This window comes from Halichoeres trimaculatus, unplaced genomic scaffold, assembly GCF_033239565.1.
Source record: "Halichoeres trimaculatus isolate MK-OKI-2021-1 unplaced genomic scaffold, fHalTri1.1 fHalTri1_scaffold_23, whole genome shotgun sequence".
Lineage (NCBI taxonomy): Eukaryota > Metazoa > Chordata > Actinopteri > Labriformes > Labridae > Halichoeres > Halichoeres trimaculatus.
The window spans coordinates 11,492,059-11,500,167 of record NW_027437201.1 but is presented as its reverse complement, the minus strand read 5'-3'; the positions used below and the strand labels follow the sequence as shown (position 1 = coordinate 11,500,167).

General features: G+C 40.3%; 1 long non-coding RNA gene across 1 annotated transcript in view; it reads right to left on the bottom strand.

The window, feature by feature from the left end:
* Positions 1–1,049: 1,049 nt before the first annotated feature.
* The window catches only part of LOC141785400 (uncharacterized), a 67,803-nt gene continuing 60,743 nt past the window's right edge, over positions 1,050–8,109 (bottom strand). Inside the window, exon 3 of the long non-coding RNA XR_012597526.1 lies at positions 1,050–1,127. This is a non-coding gene — a long non-coding RNA (uncharacterized LOC141785400). The remainder of the gene's footprint in view (positions 1,128–8,109) is intronic.

The window sequence follows — 8,109 nt, the reverse complement described above, 5'->3', positions numbered from 1 at the left end:
GAATGAGGTTTATAGAGAATAATCATGATTTTGAAAGCAAAATCAACCTTGTACCATGGGTCACATGTGGAAACAACTCCAAACACATTTGATCATCATCAGTCACTACTTCACCATCCAACCTCATTTCCACTGGGACCACATTTCTGGATTTGGAATCTGGAAGACCGGTTAAGGTAAATTTGGTGATAGTACTGGTGATATGGTTTAACCTTACATAATGGACACACCTCAGGTAAACTTACAAATGCTCATCAAAATAAGTTTTAAAAGGCTAATGATGATGATTACGGTATATCATGTGAAAGAAAAATTTTGCAACATAGTTTTCAGTATCCTGCAGCTTTATCTTGCTCTCTTTTTTGCTTATTCCCCTTATTTTGCTTCATTACATTTCCTACAGATGTTACTTTTTTCTTTCCATCTTTGAATAGAAAAGAATATGTTTTTTCCTGTCTTGGTCTGTCTTTTTCTTGGTGACCTCACAGGTCACACCAACACACTCAGTGTCTAACTTTTGGCTTGTTGGCACTTATTTCTTCTTGGGATAACTTGCACTAAAACCATTTCACTGTGTTGTGCAGTGAATAAAATTGTAAAGTTGTTGAAGCTTTCTCCGCATCTCATAAAGCTGTTGTTTTGTCCTTTATGTCGCTACCTAATGAATTATGCATGTGCCTGTATGCTTTGTTGTAGGCTTGTCATTCTTTGATGGAACCTGTTTTCATAATTATGCCTTGTAGACTGCTGCACAGTCTCAATGTCATCTAGAAAAGAAAAGCACTTTGCTGCTTCTGTGTTTGATTAGAAAGAGACCACAAGAGTGCTTTCTGGATCAGTAATTTCAGAGAGGTGAGTTATATAAGCTGCTTTAACAATACAGACATCTCTCTGTGTGGTGTTAGTGTGACTGGGAGCATGGGTAAAGAAAACACTGGTTCAATTTTTTGAAGGAGTCAGTCGAAGCATTAACATTCACACGCTGCATCAATTATGGAGTGAAAACAGCACTCAGCTTTTCAGAAATTGCATATGTTATTCTCATGGCCCAGGGCAGGAAAATCATCGTCTGTGAAAATGAGCCATTCCCTTCCAAAGCTTCAGACCAGGAGGAGTCAGACTCTAATCTGTGAAGAGAAAGCAATGTTCAGCCTGGAGGGAAACCATTGACAGAGAGGCTGGGACTCGCTTTGTCGTCTCTTACACTGTTTGTTTGAACTCCGCCATCCAGCGGAGCCTGCCTCATCATATAGTAATGTTGCCCGTTTGAAATTAGAAATGTGCCCTGATAGCGGGAATATAAATCATACTCAATTCTGTTTTTTCCTCCGTTACATTTTCTCCTCTCCTTTCTCCTCTCCTTTCTCCTCCTTTTGTTCGTTTTGCCAGCTCATCTATGAGCCTGAATTTTTAGAATTGTGGTAATTGCTTCGGAGAATAGCGTGAATGGATGAAAGAATGACAAGGAAAAAAGAAAAAATGCCGTGACCAAACAGAACTCTTTTCAGAAGCACATCTAAAGTTTTGCTGCTTCATCTTTAAGGGAATTTCACAAAAAAGACGCAAAGACAGCTCAAAAACTCTATTCTGTAAAGAAAAAAATGTAATAAGAAGCTGAATACTATTAGGCAAGCTATGAATCATAACCAGGAAATTAAAGAGGGGTATTTGTGCTTTCTTTTTAGCTTTATGCCATCCTTCTTGCACCCCTGTATTAGCTTTACATGATTTACTGCTCATAAAAATCAACATTTTTCTCACACTGGTCTTTTAGAAAACCCTTATTTCAACCTCTTTGCGTCTGTCTAGAATGTTTTGTTCTAGACACTATCACTTTAAGGCTCTTAACTCCATAGACCCCCTTCAGTCTGATTGGCCAGTCCTCTGAAGACCAGAGATTTGAGTAGACCTTGGTGTTTCCTTATACGATGAACTCATCATTTCAACAAGTCCTGTAGAGATCTCGAGAAGATCTCGTTCTATGTCCAAACACACTGTTTTGAGCAATTTTCAGAAAGATCCAGAGGTCAAGATCAGCCTGTTTAGTATGGACAGCCTGCATTGTTTCTTAAGTTATGTTTTTCTTTCTTTTTGCTACATCCACTATTGTAGCCGTTAAGGATGTAACCTCTTCCACTCGCCGTTGTCAACTCGCAAAGTCACTGGTGCACTTGGCAGGCTGTGATTGGCTGATGTAACCAAAACATCAACAAAGGCAGAGGAGGAGAGGGTCGAGGCAGACACAGACACTCATACACATGTATAGAGGCCCATAAGAGATGATTAAGCAGGATTATTCCTGTAAAAGTTGACGCTCTAGTTTTTAATGAAATCCCGCAGACTCTACCTTTAACTATTTTTGATGTTCTATTTCTTTGAGCTGCTTTAAAATAAGGAATCATGACGGATTACTAAAGCTCATCTTGTCTGAATCCAAAGCCAGACAGGTGATGTTCAACAGAGTGTCATAAAGAAAAGAAAGACATAAAAAATAAGTGAGGATAAAGGAAAAGACAGGAGGGAAGGAAGAGCAATACGATCAGAAACACTGACATTCATGTTGCCATAGATCACTGCAACACCTGATGCAACACTGTTGACAAAATCACATTTCCTCTCAGTGAATCATCACCCCAGGCATAAAAAACATAATCCCTCTTACCTTTTCCCCCCTGAGCTCTGATTTCTCTTTGTGGGATTTCTCCTGTCAAACACACAAGATAAGAACAATGCAGTCTGAGCCTCTTCAGATCTGACCTTTAATCTTCCACTGTTTATGATTTTGCTTATATAAAGACATCAGTGTCATATGTGTCAGCGTGAATGTTAAGATGAAGTTGAGCAGCAGAACGAAAGTCAGAGCCAGGCCCGTCATGGTGAGCACTCTGCACATCAAAGAGTCTTTCCTTCTTCATGTTCCCAGCTACAGTACATTAGAAGAGGAAGGCATTGTATTATAGGACTACCCTCTATAAAAAGTTCAATGAGTCATCTTGTCAAAAGGATTGACCGGCCAATCACCCATGAGACTCACTCTCTCTGTGTAGGAATAATACACACGCAGACAGAGTGGGTTCTAGCCTCTCAGGGATATAATGCACTATGCTAGGATGAGCTCCTCTCCATGCTCTTCTGAAGGGCATAAAATGTGGAGTAGTTGCATAAATAGTTTTTTTTCATCCATCCAAGCCTTTGTCAGACTCTGCAGTCAAATGTCTTAAATGAAAGGGAGCGTGTCCTGTGAGCATGTGCGCATAAAAGAGTGGCTTTCTTAAGTTCATCTTTTCTTATGAGGGTCATTCTAAATTGAAAAAGGGAGTATTTTTTTTTCTTTTATTGACGGTATAATGAGGCTTATTGGTACAGAATGCTATTAAAGCCATGGGAGTGAACAGGATATGCACAATACAACATGTGCATAGAGCACAGGTATAGCTTCTGTCTTTGAAATCGCTTCCAACTGACAATAATGTTTAATGATCTAAGACAAAGTTGTACATAAGCCTTGTGATCTGTTATGCGTGTTGCATATTATATTGTTATAGTGTTACATTTGTAGATGTACATTGTTTTTTATCAAGTTTAATGGCCCTGATTTTATTTTCAAGGAAAAATTTAAATTATGGTGTATCTGACCAAGTTGTGCAGAGTTAAGTGGTGGAATATTGAAGTGCAAGACTAAGGCCTGGACCACACAAATACGGGTACATTCCTAAACAATATCAACCACATGAACACAGCAAATTTACCCACATAAACTGAGATTTTTTAAAACGGATAAAAAAATATCCCGTCGAGTGGATCCGTGTAGGGGTGTTAAACAGAGCTGGTGTTGACGCAATGACATCAAGTGCCTAGCAACAAGTCACTGTAACGGTTGCCAACAACAAGAACAGGCGTTCTTTGCACTTTTTGCCCTCATTACAGCTCTACAACTAAATGTTATGTTGTTGATGATGATGTTGTTGATGTTCATGAAGTAACAAGTCCGCCTCATCGTCTGTTTACAAACGACTCAAATCTATATTTTTTTGCGTCCTCATATGGACAGAGATACCTATTTCTGAGGTGTGGACAGAGATTTTTTTTTAAACCAGGTCAAAGATATCCGGTCAAGAAAAGATCCATATATGTGTGGTCCAGGCCTAAAAGAGGTTGCATAACATCCTGACTCGCCATGTCAGGCTGGGATGTGCCCGCAACACTGCTGCATATGTTTACAATGGCCTGAAATATCTCTTTATTTTAAAGTTGTCGACCCATCAACAGAGTACTGAAAAACTTACAAGAGATTCAGTAAATAAAATAAAACATATGCATAAAAGTTGTAATCGACATTAAAACCCTTGAACTTGCAATGTACGTTTGTTGATGAGACTTTCTGCACACAGCATCAACTCGATGCTCAAATGTTAGTTTATTTTGGATAAAAGTGCTGAGATATTAGTGCAGTTCCAGAATCTCCTCTACTTATCAATAAAAACAGGGGAGAAGGCAGTGGGGTTGTCCCATAATCAATGACAGGATCTTTTGTCTTTTCGGAGTTGATGATTAGGAAAAAGTTTTTACACCAGTGTGGAAAGTCGTCTACCACAGGGCCGTTGCCTGGGCTGTCGTTGTGGAGCAGGGAGACAATAACAGAGTCATCTGTAAACTTAGTTATATGGTACCCTGCATGTTTGCTCTGATACCTATTTATATATAAAACAAATAAAAGTAGTGATAAAACAAGACCCTGATGGATCTGATAAAACTCCACTGACCCTAACCCAGTGCAGTCCAACAGTTAAAAAAATCCAGTCACCAACAAATGAGGCTGGGGTTGATCTGCAGCCTCTGCAGAAACATGTAACTGGATACAGTTAAAAGCATATAAAAAATCAATAAAAAGTTAGACGTACAAAAGAATTCAGCCTGTGCTGGCTGCAGATGGATTTACTGAATCAACACTTGAAAGGAAACAAGTACTGGTGGTAAAGAATTTTTCAAAAAGCAAAAAACAGGCTTTTGGAAATGGCTTCAAACGGCTAAAAGCACAGGTCAATCTTTGCCATTCGAAGCATGAAAACAGCAGTGATCGACCAGTCTTTCAGCTTAAATTGAGACCTTGTTGACTGAATACTTTCAGCAGGATGTATCCTACTCAAAAAGCTTTAGATTTTTGTTGATAACATTTTGACATACAACAAAAATTAGTCTGCATTTACAAGGACAGCTGTTGTATATCCAATATCCAATAAAACATTTAGCTGAAGGTCTCCAGTTTACAGGGTTACTCTTTGAACTGTAACACTGGGAGCAGACAGAGATGCACTCCCATCAGGCTCGGCTATTAAACTCAAGTGAACCACAGCTGTGTCCAACCTTATTGTGGACAGAGGCTGAAATAAAAACACTGCGAGGGCTCCACCAATCAGAAGAGTTCTGCTTGGAGGCCACATCCCAATAATTTAGGGACCTTTGGAAAACTCTATCCCAGAGGGGTTGTTCAGTCACCCCTGAACTATATTCAGACACAAGTTCCTGTGGTCAAAAAAAGCAGATAGTTCCTCAACAAGTCACCGGTTCCTGCAGTTGAAAAGTACCTCACAGCAATACAGCAATAGGTCTTGCATTGTCCAACACTTCAGAGAAACCAGATCATGTAAAGGATAGAGCACTTCCTGGTCCGTGGGATAAATATGCTTTAAAACTCACGCGCTGAAACCCTGACATGTCTCAGACAGTGACCCCCTGCAGACCTCCAAGCATATAATACGGGCTGAATTGATTTTCTGTAAAATGATGCTGCTGAGCACAGCATCATTCAGAGGAGCTGCAGTGCATGCAAAGTGCAACCACATGTTGCCTGAATCTAGCATTGAGCAACAGAGTAATGCCTTGTCTTGATGTAATTGTGGAAAGATTAATTTCCGTAAAACTGCACCCACAGAAACTTCCTTCTAGTCGGAGAAATGAAATGATTACAAACTCAGCTGTCAGCGTCACATCCCCTCCCTCCTCTATCAACAAATTAGCCTCTTAGCTTATTTCCTCTGAATGAAATACTCCGTCAGGGGGCTACAGAGACAAATGATGCCGTCCAGAAGAAAATGGACGACAACATCACCCAGACTTTAATCATTCCTCTTGATTGGATCGATGGAGACCAGTGTGAGCAGCCGCTGGGGGTCAAGCAGCTTCCTGGGGGTAAGAGTGAGCGGGACTGACAGATGCCCGGTGAACAGGACAGAAGAAGAGAGAGCTGGTGATACACCTGGGCACCAGATGGTCGGTCAGCAGGTCTCTCTTTGTCCTCGCTGACAGGAAATGGATCACTGAGGGCCGAACTGTTACCTAATTACACAGGACCACACACATATGCACACACACATGTATGAAACACAGATAAACACAGGTAGAGTTGACGAAAAACACAAATAGTTGCTCCATCAGTGCATGCAGCAGAAATTTATGCGTGCTGTCTCCACACACTGTTCGGAAACACACACTCACACAGACTACAGGCTGTGCACCGGCTGTCAAATAGGCCATTCTCTCACTCTCCTCTCCTTTACCCAGAGTACATTTCACCGCTGAGCTGTCAGATGGCTTTTTATTCTCTAACTGTCCCAGCTTACCCAGCAGGCCTCAGCATACACACACCTCAACAGCCTGATTTAAACACAGACACATTCACACATACTGTAAGTAGCTGAATATTTGAGTGTTCTTACCTGGACTAAAACACACCATTACCCATTCCTAACACCACTCACATCTTCTTTCTCTTCCTTGTTGCTTTCTCTGTCACACTGTCACCTTCTTGCAAACCGTGTCAGTCACACTGTCCATCTCGATTACCAGAGAATTAAACACCTGCTGCCAAGTCAAAACACTAATTGCATGGGAAAGGTCAGGTAAAGGGAAAAGCATCTTCTAAGTATTTTAATTTAAACCACATAAACACCTTTGGGGCCAGGAAGATGTGTCTTCAAAGTCGTTTGTTGGCATTTGCCCAGTTTAATTATGAAATCATTGAGGAGTGTTTGGTTGTACTGCCAGAAAGTTGACACAAACGTGCAGAAAATGAATCCAACATGTTTTCTCACTAATACCTAACCCTTTTCAACCAGTGTCTGAGTTTCTTTAATCAAAAAGGATGGACTTTATTTTCAACCTAGGCTAAAAAACAATTCATAACAAAGTATTATAAAGTATTTTCCTAACAATTTTTACATCAAGTTTTAGTTGAAAAGAGGAGAGGAGTGACTATTTCAGAGCTTTAGCTTTCCCAGCAATCTTATGGTACGGCATCACCAGATGCAAATAGGGGTCCAGATTACATACAGAGTCAAAGCAAAGACGCATTTGGACATAGATTTGCCTCAAGTTGAAAATATTGAACTTTTGACAAAAATTTACGTGAGGCTGTGCCGCGGCAGCCAATCAGCAATGACATTCCCCCACGACATCATTGATTTGATGACGTGTGACGCTCCTGCCACCTGTTCCTGCTCCCACTCTGCCGAAAGATGGAGGAGAAAATAATCTGTGCAGTGTGTCATCATCCAGAGTTATACGTTACGATGTGTGTACTTTACAAAGACCGAAAAAAAAGGAGCAGGCTTGGGTGAAAGTTGCAGAGGAGACAGGTTTTGAAGGTAAGTTCTGTAAATATTTGTTTCCAGCTGGATTTGCCTCCACGGGTCATCACTGAGTCTGACTGTTCTCCTCTGTGGAGTTTTGTCGTAAAAGATGGAAAAGCCTCAGGGACACCTGGCAGCTGGCCCCTCAGGGATTGAGCTTAGAGGTTTGTTGAGAGATGAATATGCACACACAAAGTATTGCCAGCTTATTTTAGAGATATCTGTATCAATGGATTTCTTTGCAGTGACAAAATGAAGCCTTAAAGAGACAGTAGCTAGATCAAAGTGTTTTAGACAGAGGCTTAAAATAAGATGTTTCTTAAACAAAAGAGTGAGAAAAAAATATCTTTTTATGAACTGTAGATCATGTAAAGTTATCACAGGGGTACTAGAGGGACAGTATGAATGCAAAAAAAACAACAACAAAAAAACTGAATTGTTGCTAAATGAAGACAATTTTACAATTATCATTATTATTATT